The sequence below is a fragment of the Telmatherina bonti genome, assembly GCF_933228915.1.
Source record: "Telmatherina bonti genome assembly, chromosome: 14".
NCBI classification, from domain to species: domain Eukaryota; kingdom Metazoa; phylum Chordata; class Actinopteri; order Atheriniformes; family Telmatherinidae; genus Telmatherina; species Telmatherina bonti.
The window spans coordinates 27,698,492-27,711,742 of NC_136612.1; positions in this window are offsets into that span (position 1 = coordinate 27,698,492).

A 13,251-nucleotide genomic window follows, 5' to 3' on the forward strand; every position below is an offset into this window, starting at 1 on the left:
ATACTTTCTGCACCTCAAATATATATGAAAAAGGAAATATCTCATTTCGACAGTATCCCTTCCACGAACCTGCTCACACTGTTTCTTATACTGTCGCACACTGTCCTGCTGCTTTTCGGATTAAAGTAGAGTTGAAAAAAAATCTTTCCATTGTTCTAGTTTCATGTAGATGCTCCACTTGGCACAACCAGTCATGTGAAGAAGCAAATCTTTAGATTCAGAGGTAACCCGGTTGAGGAGCGCTGATCCTTTCTTCCTCTCTGCAGTGCTGACCTCCAAGCTTTCTTGAACAGCACAAAAAAAAAGAAAAAAAAAAGAAGAAAAGATAGAAAATCTGGGTTCTCAGGCAGAGGGTGATGGGGAAAATTTCACAAATGCACTGAGAGAAAGGCAGAAATGTGCAGGATTTTGGGAGGCAGAGGAAGCATTCAAGCACAGTTACAGTGAGTGGGCAATTTTTCTGTTTCACCGTCTTCACTGGATGTCATCCATTCATTAGCTGCATTTTCAGTGACATACAGGCATTATGGTAATATTTAGTCAACATCGCGGCCTGACAGCTTGCTTGAGAATGAAACTGATTGGGTGAGTGACTTTGCCTATTATGACTGCACGTTTGACTGTGTGTACGTGTGTTTGCGTTTGTGCGTGTGTGTGTCTGTGCATATCAGTAAGTGTCTGCAATTTAGCATGTGCCGTGCCATAACAACATCGTCCTTTTCCAGAGTTGCCGTATTCTGTGCTACAGCCAATGACAGATATTTTACTCAGCAGCCAATGAGATTGTGCTAATGTCGGGTGGAGCCTCTATAGGTGCCATGAGTTGAACAAACAGCTTGTAATTGAAATCTATGACTTGTTTATCTTATCTTTTGGAACTGTTGAATACATTTAAATAATAAATGGGATTTTTTTGAGTGACCTGTCTCAAGAGAATTCTTGAATCCCAAAGAAAAGTAATTAGGAAAGTCAGATGTGTAAAGGAGCGAGTTCACTAACTACAGTCGAAGCAAACAATATGACTGTGAATGTTTGTTTTCTGTTCTGTTTACACAATGCATCTTAATAATGGACTCTCAAAACAAACAATAAATAGTCTATCAGCAAGTCCCTCATCTCTCTTTTCTCTCACAAGACTGAAGTGTACTTAGGGTGATAGGCATCCAGGGAGAGATTTCTATGTTTATCCCATCCTAAAGCGCTTCTGTGGAGCTTTTCTCCATCTGGAAAGGTGCACTTGGAGATAAAGACCTTCCAACTTTAGCAACAACCAACGGTGGAGTTAAAAGCAGTTTCTGAATGCAGATGAGTCCCTAAGAGAATGTAGGCTATTCCTCAACTGGCAATCACAGTGTCTCTTAGCAGATTCTCATCAACATAGGCAAAATATACCCAACGAAGAAGTGAGGATGGTGGAGGGAAGACAGGGAGAGGAGAGACTGAGCGAGATAGGCAAGGAGCGGAATATAGTTTGACAAAGACAGATGGAAGCACAAGAGAATGAGGAGGCCACAGAGGGGAGTAATGGGGAGAGGATAGGTAGGGAGGGAGAGATAACGTGAAATCTAAAAAAGACAGACAGAGAGCCAGACTGGTGCTGATTTGAGGTGAAGAGGGAGGAGCGCTGGATTGTTTTCAGGGTAGAGTGATTCCCTGTCGGGGCGGTGTAAGGTGTCAGGAGAGATTAGCCAGCGTGAAGCTGGAGGGAAGAACTTGAGATAGCTTAGATTGGACAAGTGTCAAGGACTGGACATCCCTCAGACCTGGCAGGAATGGGATGTGACACTGGCTGCTATACTCATCTGCACTACCTTGCCCCTGAGGGCGGCACTCATCGTTCTGTGCATCGTTTTAGTTGTTCCCTGCAGCATACAACAAGCTAATCACATACAAACCAGTGGGAACCAGAATGTCAGAGCCTGATGATAACCATACATTTCAATGCCATCTTGAAAATAAAAAAAACAGGACCATTAAAGGAGGAGTTGGGCGAAGGGAAACTCTTCTACCTGTTTGGCTTTACTCGGGGACTTAGCTCAGATTTTGTTCGCAGTCTTGTGGTTTACAACACTATCCTGCAAAAGATTGCAAATGATGTCTAAGACTGGACACTATGAAGAAAACTTTTACAGCTGCAAGACAACGTATGTGAATGTTTCGTGTTGTGTTCAATAAAAACATGAAAGCACGTAACTTTTTGTGCCTTGTTAATCAAAGCCGACTGTGTTTGTCTCTTGTTGTGACTTAGATCAAGATCAGAAAACATTTTGTGTCCGATTTATGTAGAAACCCAAGTAAACACAACAGCTTCGCATCATTTTAATAGCAAGTGTAAATGGTTCCTTCAGGGATTGTCCACTGCACGTTTTAAAGTAGGATTTTTTTTTTTTAACTTTATATTTTCAGTTTTTTTGAGAAGACATGATGGTTGCCTGCAGATTTTGCAGGTGTTTTCAGTGACTCCAATCTTTCAGCCACTAGTGATGATGTTGCCCTACCTGCAAACTGTAAAACTCACCCAAAGCAAGACTGATCCATCTCCACGCACAGCACCTGAAAACTTTTTCTGCTGATTGATAGCAATGCTGCATCATTGTTCCCCCCTAAACTGTTCATTGCATGCAAAAAGCTTTAACCTGTCAGGTGGACTCACTTCCAAAATGCATTTGGCTTGTTTATTTGTTTTATGTAAAAAAGTCTCCAAAATCAATTAATGTATCTGGTGTTACTGATTACAATTATGAAAATAACATGAAAATCACAAAAACATGCATGCTATCTTCACTTTTAATTTAGTGCAATATTATTTTAGACATCTGTGGATTTCAGAACTTCACCAGAAATTATTTCTGAACACGGAACAGCTTCGGTAGATATAAACTTCCTGCAACAGACTAAGTTACACTCTGAGGTATTTTTGCTTAAAATGAAACACAGCAGACACGAGTTCACACAATTATCTCACTAATGATTAGTTTGCTTCTCTAGTCTGGGAAGTTTTGCTCTTAATTTTTCCCTAATTAGTTCGCGCAGTGGATCGTGCAACAGCTTTTTATAATCTTGGTGTTTTCAGAAATCCTTTTTCTTCTCGATAGGACACCTGGTTGCTACCTATTTATGGTTGCCAATTTACCTTTGAGGAAGAAGCAGCTGCGATAAATCCTTTGTCGCTGATGTCACCTGCATATCACCATGAGAAAAACGTGCACCCAGGTGTGCTCCCCTGCGAATAAAAAGGTCCCGCTGCATTAAATTCTGCCACTGCAGAAGAGCTAACATAAGCACCATATTGAATATATAGTGCAATGCATGTACCATCTGCAGTTTTATTTTCATGAATTTTATACATAATGTATGAATTTTTACAGCTGAGAGCTGAGGGGAGGAGACCCTCGTGACATACTGTGTAAATGAAATGAGCACTGCTTTTTGTTAACAATGCCATAATGCAGCGTCAGACCTCACAGACATTAACATTTCTGGCAATTTACAGCCTAATGCTAAGTGCATAGTGGAATTAACAGTCTCTGAAGAGTAATGGTTTTGTGCATTAGTATTGTGTTTATCATGTGCATAGCTGTGACATAATATCATAATAATATGCTGCATGTTATTGCAAGAGACAGTGAGATTATATGCATGACTCCAGTTAGAAAAAGATATTTAAATCCTGGTAAATTATTTTTCATCATGAAGGTGAAAGAAAAAAAAAAGTTTAATATAATATAACTGGCCTACTATGGCCGCAACTAAAGGTTTCCAATACTTTTCATATAAAGTGATATTTTCCACAAATCTGCAGCCATTAGTTTCTTTCTGTGTTCAGCTTGACCTTTTTCTTTCTCTCCTTTTGCACCTATTTTATTCCTCCTGACCGTGCCCCACCTTTAACATGGTACGACGAACGGAAAGGTTAGGAAAGCAGACAGCTGTTGGTAGGCTGAGCTCCCACTGCAAACCAACGGCGTCTACTACATGCACACACACAACCGTGCAGAAAAAGTGCAGAGAAAAACCTGTGTGACTGTATAGTCACACATCAACGCTGCCACACTTGCTCTGTTTGCTCCTAACGCCGAACATGATTCTCTTTGTCAGTTTGTGCTGCGGCCGAAAAGGAAGCCTTTCCCAGTTTTCCCTGGATGGTCTGAAGCTGCCAGGCCAGGTGTACTCTGCAGTCACTCCCTGAGCTTGGGGGTGCTGGCTAAAAACTGAACCGCCCAGTCTCTTATCTGCAGGCTAACCTCCAGTCAGTGTTACAGTGTGACCCCAGCTCACCGCCCCACTGCCCCCCTACTTGTTTAACACTAGAGCAACATGTTCTTGGCCACAGTAGAATGAAATTTTACTTCCAGAACTTCCTTTTGCTTTCCTTTTTGACCACATTTACTGTCTCAAACTCTACTGTCCTTTTATGTTTTCATTTTTCTTTGTAAATGTCTGATTGGGACCTTTGTAGTCTTTACATACTGCAGGCAGGAACAGTGAGCTAAATGTTTATAACTTTCTCCCTCTCCCACCCCTCTCACAATCCAAGTACCATGGTATCTTCACATGTTGTGGCGCTGCATCTCCAGAGAACTCACTGTAAAGAGAGATAAAACGCACAAACAAACATCCAACATGCCTTTTTTCCCCTTCAGCACGCTGAGTGCATTAGTGACCTTTTAAAGCGCTGCTTCCCTTGTGCTTTGCACACATCCCAAAGAAGAGCAAACTACTAATAGGGCTAAAAAGCTGACACACTTTAAACAAAGATCAAACCATTTCTTGGCTATGAGGCAGTACTTACCACATTAATGGTATTCAGTTATGTAGCCAAGGCAAACAAACCTCTTTGTAGTCAAACAAAAGCAAAATGTGGGAAAGAATTTGCTGAAGGATCACCACAGATATGCACACATACAGTCCTACTTTTTGTGCAACATAGCGTACGTTCTGAAAGTTTTGTAACAGAGTTGTTGTGTCTTATCATCTGCACCAATATCCCTGAGTTTGCATTTATCTTGTTCAAACTGAATATGTGCACAATCCTGAAATAATATCAGGTTCACAAAATATATAAGGAAATAAATAAAAAAAATGCAAACAGAATAAGAGCGTAAACAACAAATGAGGCATGATAAGGAAAAAAAAGCATGCTGAAATCACTCTGGTACAAGGAAAATGCTAAGCTGAAAAGTACATCTGCAAATAGGCAATTTCAAGTGTTGAAAGTATTTGTTTTCTTCATCTACAAAATGACCTTATTGGGTATAAATCATGGGAGGTAGCAAGCTCACACCATGTGACTTTAATTGCACAAAATCTGTGTGTGTCTGTGTGTGTGTGTACGAAGAGCAGTTGTGTGTGCGTGAGCGGGCATCAGACAGAGCTACATGGCCTAAAGTAGGAACCTGCTGAGAGAAAGATAAGCACAGAGTTGCAGGGGGGCATATGTCAAAGAGGAGATATTACCCTCCACATTCCTCCTACTCGAACAAGACAGGCCATTACTGGACATCAGATATTAACATACAGATGAAACAGATACTGAATAGTAAGAGGAGCCGCCACCTTCACTGGCAAATTAACACATCAACATGTAAAAAGCCTAACCTCTACAAATGCCAGTGCAACCAGTAAGTTAAAATGTCAACTTTGAAAGAATGTATGTAATCCACCGAATTCTGTATATTGTTGAGCAGTCTGCTAGCAATGAGTAACAACTCTCCAAATTTAGCTCGGCTTGGTCTCTCCTGCTGCTTCTCGCAGTCTGATGGATGTGTGGTGTGCTAGTCATGCTGCCTTGTGTCACCTGTGCTGCACTTGCTCCGGGCAGGCAGACAAGGGGAAGAGCCATGGGAGGTCTGGAGGAGGCCAGAGTGAGGGAGAGATAGACATCTGTGATTAACACGTACAGACACGTGTCGGTGTGGAGCATTCACTGGGAGGTGAACTGGGAAACGCTCACTCACAACCTGCTCCTGATGACAGAAGTTTCTCTAAATAAAGACCAAGCTTGAGGGACTAGAGACCATGATGAAAACACAGCCATGGTCGCACGGGCACGTCGGCACCAAAACATGCAGTGATTAATTAATACATGGAGAGAAAAAAAGTTTCATGCTTAACTGAAAGCCTTGTGGCTGTTTGCACCGCAAATAACACACAACTTCATATGGAGAAGCACACATGCAGAAGCATCTCACGCCTTCTTTTGACATGTGCTGTAACAATGAATTGTTTATGATGCTATTTAGAAACGTGACAGGACCTCTGAAGGTGTGTTTTATTTTCTGATTTCTTCACATAGCTCCCCATGGTAATCTTATCCATCATGATTACTATCCTGATTACTATTATTATCCTGAAAATCCTGAAAGTAATAACATTATTCTCAACAAGTTCATTTCAAAGATTCAGGGAGGCAACTGAAGGTACAAGAAAACGTCTCATCACACGAGCACAAACCAAACTCATTGTAAGTGAAACTTTTAAGTAAATTGAAACAAAACTCTGACTTATATGTGACTATCCATCAAAAAGTCTGTATTTGAAAGTTGGAGGATGGCAGGACTGGCAACCTGTCCAGGGTGTTTCCTGCCTCTGTCCTGGAGCTGCGGGTATTAGCTAACAATTTTTCATTTTCACAGGCTGCTTCAGCAAGTCAGGGTTTGGGAATTTAAACTGTGTGTAGCAGGGGTTGGGAATCATTGAGTACATCACAATGTGATTTAATTACAAGCCATTTGGCTGTGATGCAGATTATTCAGACATTTTGTGTTCTCTGTGTGCGTTTGCTTTACCAAGACTGGTTTCCAAGTAGAAAAGTATAACATGGTTTTTCATGTTTGTTGTAACAAGCAATGAAAAAAAAACTTGCCAGTATCTTGAATCCAACAGTCTTGTGTTGACCATATTTCTGTTTTTGGTTAACTTGAAGCAAACTGAGACATAAGTATGCAGAACAGAGTTCACTTCGTTCATCCATATCAGAGTCTGTTTGCACATTCACACCTCCCCAAACAAACTGGTGTTTCTGAGCAGACCAAGTCACCCATAGAAGATGGAGTACTTCCACACGCTAGCTTTAGCTACATTGTGTTATTAACTGTTAAAAACATTTTAAAACATTTGTAAATCAACATCAAATTGTCCATATCTGCACCATGATACATCTAAAAAAATACATTTCTCTTACCGTAGTGGATAGGTTACTTTATCAGCATCTATCAAGCATGATGTATCTTTAGTTTTTAGTCTAATGGGTATAAGTCTAAAATATACATTTTTCTTCTTGTATCTGTTACATTATTTATTATGAGAATAACTAAGTTCCTTTCCTATTCCAACAGGGTTAGCTAATAGCCAAATGAAATAATGAGCAACACAAAACTAACTACTAAACTGTGTCTTGAAGCCCATTCAGACCTGATACAATACATGCATGCTTATGCCTTTCATGTCCTCTTACATTGAATCAATATTTTTTAAGACACAAGGACAGCTGCATTTGGGTTATTTACAATAAAAGAGCGTATCCACTAGTTATTATATTGTATGTTTCTGGTTTCCTCAGATAATCAAAATAATAATTCTGCTTTTCATGCTTTCATTGCTTTTGATGCTGAACTTTGATGCTAGTTTGAACATAATAAAAAAATACTCAAGTTTATCCTTTCAAATATGTGTTTTTGAACCTCAAACAATCAGCAAGAAGTGGCTCTAACCTCAAACCCGAGAACGCAGTCCATCCACTTTTCACTACCAAAAAGAGACCAAAGCAAACCGGTGGAAATTTAGAAAAGAAATTACATTCAAAATGGGTACTAGGTGATAATTGTTCTTCTGGAGGGGAATGAACGTGTACAGCAAGAAATTTTCAGGATGACATCTCCTTAACTGAATACATTAACATGATGACTAGATTGGAAATAGAATGAGGTTTCAATAAACAGAGGAGGTAATGAGCCCTTGCAAGGTGAAGCAGAGCACAGGGGAGGACAAAGGGGCAGCAAAGAGAACAAAACAAAACCAACCCTAATGCTCACAATCATGTTGCAACCTCAAACTTCTCGTGCTGATCCTGGTGTAAACTTGAATCGTTAAGAGGACGTTTTGTCTCTGAGGAGTTACACGAGCAGAGAAACACACCACAGACACACGCAAATCACACACATACACACACACACACACAAACTTTGAGGGAATGGCTCTACAGAGAGATTCAGTGAGCCATCTGCCAAATTAGGCCACGAGCCATGAGCCCACAACTTCACTGTTCTATTCAATTTTCAATTACTGGGCTCGAGGCTTCAGCACAAGGTCTGCACACTCACATTTGAACAGATACACATGCATTGAGAGTGCAGAGATTTTTTTCACGTATGCATGCAAAATGAGATAAGATGAGCCATGCAAACGCACAGAGTTTTTGATAATGTTTTCATAATAGATAACTTACAATGTACTGCTAAATATTTGGATTGAATTCAACAGTTGGCATGAAATATTGGAGAAAAAAAATACAAATAACTCAATTCAGAAATCAGCTTTTGATGAAAAGGAAAACAACAGCGCTGACATGGACCATGGAATTGTACATTTTACTATAAAAAGTATAATATATTCTGTTGATAACCCAAAACATGAAGGCACCAACAGAGGCTTCTGATCCAGCAGCAGAGCGGATTCTGCACCCAGAGCCAGAGACACCCATTCCAAAATGTCAGATTCATACATTGCTGTGAAACTGAGGTGATAAACACACCCAACTGAATGTCACTGTCACCTGTTGCCATGACAGCCGGCAAAGAGCTAGTGTGCTTCCAAAGGCCAGATTATTTGCTGCAGCTAATTGAGTGTGTGTTGCCAGTATGAGCACATAAAAGAGTGCTATGTAAAGATGCTGAAAATACTGCATTTCCCTGAACTAAAATAAAAAGAACCAAACACTCATTCATATCTGCTTTAGATCAATATTACTAAGAAATATCAAGTAGTTGGGCCATCTGTGGATCTTTAGGGAAAGAAAAAGAGGGGACGGTAGCTAAAGAAATGTTTTGGTCTTTGTGGATTGGTAAGCTTACCATTAGTTCACTGAATAACATACACAATGAACACTGATCATCAATATAACATGGGGCTGCTGCTTGGATGCCATTGTTTACTAAACCACTCATTATCCACTTCAAGATGTGAAACGCTGTAAAGTATCTATATAAATATCCAGATAAAACCTCATGTGCATCTTGTATCTTTTTGCTTCAGTTCCTCTTTTGTTACTTAACTCTTTATTTCTATAGCAAATTTTATAAACATAAACAGTTTTAAAAGTTCTAAAATAGAATAAATAGAATAAAACAGTAAAAAAAAAAAACAATGATACAATACTAAAACATGAACCATACTAAAGTAGCGATAAATACAAAGTAATAAGCTTAAAATCAGTCACAATAAATAGGTAAAAATAAATAATAATAATTTAATAAAATGAATAAAAAGACACGGAGGACAACACAACTCATGTTAAAAGCCAAAGAATATAAGTGAGTCTTAAGATGAGACTTAAAACACTCCAGGGTGTTTTGAGACGCAATACTTCATACCTTAACAAGAGCATTTGCCTTTCTTTAAAATTAAACATAGAAAAAATATTTTTTTCCCTAAAGTTGAAGGTGCAGTATTTTTTACAAAGTCTGCATCTATGGTACCATAGTCTTTATCCCTTTTCAAGTGATAAATTATACTTTAAAAAAAAAAGCTGACAATTGTCATCCAGTGTTTTTCTGGTGCTCACTGGCTGTCTGAAGCAGCTGCTGACTGTGTTCCTGGAGGCGGGTATGAGGCTCACAGTTGACTAATTATCGTGGAAATGTGATAAATTGCTGTAGTTAACTAAAACGTAGTGGAGGCCAACAGTAAGAAATGTTATGTTCACTTAAATGCTCTTAACACTTACATAATTGGACAGTATAATTAAAAAAGAAACAGTCGTTTGAAAATATGTTTTGTAGTCAAGAAAAGCTGTTTGCTTGACATGTATATTTCTCACTAAAAATACAGTGGAACTTCGTGCCAAAATGAAAAGTGTTTGTCTTATTGCACTCATTCGATTACCCAAAAATCATAGAGAAAGGAGCTGAGAGCTGTATTTAGATCAGAAAGCTCTCCAGTAGCCATTTTGAATTTCACACCACACGGCGTTTCTCAGGGTTCATCTTGCATCGTGTGCTTGTGAAGTTTAATTTTCTTTGGCTCACATAGCAGCTAATGATTGCATGCAAATGCAGGAATGAAATATCATTTCTAAAGAGTTTAGATGTGTGTGTCGTCCAAATGGCTGTAACAGGGTGGTGCTACAGTCTCTTCAAAGTTGCCAGGTTTTGTAGGGCACCACGCTAAACTGTGCTTGGACAGGTGAGTAAATATTAGACTGGTGAGGGTAAAATAAAGGGGTCTGAATTGGGATAAAGGTGATAAATTGAGCAATTTCTACAGCACACTGGAGTTGAACCATACAACATTTTGCTTTAATATTTGGGTTTAAAGGTAAAGCTTTTTTTTATTACTACAGGTAGAAACTTGCCACAGTGGCATCACTGCTTGGCTGTTTGTTGCAGCATTTGGCCACAGCATCTGCAGATAGTTTGGTTGTTTCTGATATGCTCCAAAAATTTTTCTAAAAAATGGGAAAAAATGAGATAGCAATACAAAGTTCTACAACAGCTGAAGACAATGATAACTGAGTCGACTGCAACTGAAACCAGATGTGAAGACGCCAGAGAGGCATGGCGAGTTTATTTATACAGCACAATGTATACCAGACTTCTAAAAGTGCTTCACCTGAAAAAAAAAAAAAAAAAAAAAATTACAGCAACATACAGAGGGATTTTAAAAAAAGTCATGAAGGAATTTAATGAGAAATAAAACCATGTAAAGACATAATAAAAGAGGCCTGTTGCTGCCCTCCCAGAGAGGGGAGAAATGAGGAAGAGAAATGATCAGTGGATGTAATTTGCCTCTACTTTAGGTTGCGGTTTGATTCTATTTGAGCTGTCACACTCTTGTTTAATGAGATGTACAGTTTTTAATGTAACCACTTGAAAGCAATAAAAGCAGAATTAACAATACTCAATAATGATTAAATATTTGCTTCTCTAATTAAATCTGAACCACTTGACCTGTGAGACATTTCAAAATCCAACATATCAGACATTTAAAATACAATTTATTATCATCTTCATTTTTCTCATCATCTACTGTGTGGGCAGCAGATCTGGCTCAATCGCTGAACCTTCTGTGGAGAGTGCATGATGTCTTAGTGTATATATGCCATTACTCACGCTGTCCTGCACCCCTGAGCCGACAGCTAAATGCAGAAAATGAATCTTTTACAGGAGCATAATGCTTTGGAGCACATGTTCATAGAATTGGTGCCAAATTTCTTTTACCGGAATATGAAATCGATTCTGCTTTCACAAACAAAGTAAACTATGAGGTAAGTTTAATAAAGCTCATATCTCATTAGTTTGTTTTCTGTAATTTTTCAGCAACAGATCAGCCTTGTTGGAGTACGGAGAGAGTCTAGTTAATTTAACTTTCTGAGATTTCTTCATGACTACGTTCTCTATTAGTTGAAGAAAAGCAACATTTCTCCACTGGTGTTGCATGAAAAGACATCTTCTTATTTCATTTGTGCTGTAGCAAATGGAGACCATTCAGACAAAAGCACATCTTTTATCCCTTTATCCTCACACTTGTTTGCTCATGATTTGATACAAGTCGACTCAGCCAAAGTAGAATCAATTATGAGGATTTACGTGTTTAGTTTACTTTGTTCTCAGAGAGCAGACGTGTTTCCGACCTCCACTGCCCCCCTGGCTAATGTGGGTCAGTGTTAGTGTAAAGACAGAGACTTTTCGAATCCACAGGCCATGAAGACCCTCACACAGCGAAACAAGCAAACAGATGACTGATATTCTGACGTCTTGTAGTAACTCTGCAGCATGCACCTCACATCCTGCCATCACACTTGCTTGCAAAACACAGTCAACACAATCACAGACTGATCAACAAAAGGCCAAGTGTCGACTTTGACAAAGGCCAAGCTGCTTTTCACTCTCTTTCAGTCTTTTTCACTTCTGTCTTTGTCTGCTGACCCTGGACTATCTTTTATCTTGGCATTTTTCATGCTTCCACCATTATAAGTCTACTTATTGCTTTTTTAATACTCTGCACAAATGCCTGGTGGTGCATTTTAAGGCCAAAAGTTACTTCTTTGTTCGTTGTTTGTTGATTGATCAATATTTTCTCCATTTTTAGTAAAAACTTTTTAGGAAAAGACCATGTTTAAAATGCCATTTTCACGCAATTAGTAGTGAAACAAAGAAATTCCCACCTTTTACAAAAAGGTATTTTAACATCATCAAAAAAAAAAAATCTTACATAATGGCTACAAATTTTCTAAATGCTTCAAATATCACATAAACTAATGAGACAATAAAAGCAATGAGACAAACGCAGTGTGTTACATTTAGGTTTTTCCAGCTAGGAATCTGGTGGTGAGACGAGATGAAAACACATGTTGGCATCAAAGCCCCTGGGGAACAAATGTCCAGTGTACCTGAAGCTCTCACTCTGGCTGGCTTTTACCACTCTGTGCTTCTGTACAGGCCACTGGATTCTTCCAGGATAAAATCTCTTCTCCGTGTCCGCTTCTCCAGGGCTGTTTCTCTGCAGCGCCACAGGGGAACAGTGAGACCAAGAGTGAGCCTCCCAGAGCAAATTATGTACATTTAAATGAACCGTTTCCTTGAGTCTGCTCAGCTCAGCGCTGAAAAATAGTTCAGATGGAACGGAGCTGGAACGAGAGGTTGAGAAGATGTGTGTGTGTGTGTGTGTGTGTGTGTGTGACAGAGAATGTATCAGGATACACATGGAGCTAAGAGTAGGACTGTAAAACCTGAGTGGACCCCAGGCCCTCGCTTAGCCTTAATAGCTTTCCTGTTCACCTCCTCCTGCTGCATTAGAGTTACATTTCCACTCTGGGTGGATGTTCTTTCTTTTATATATTTATTTATTCTATTTTCTATCTCTGCCCAAATGTACCATCTTCATTCAGGCAGCCACTTCACAGAGGCGGTGCAGCAAGGCTCACTTCAAATACCGCCCAAACATTCCTACAGGGGTCTGGCAGCGACAGAGAGGCAAGGAAACCATCAGTTCTGCTCACACGCGCAATCCCACACACACACACACACACACACA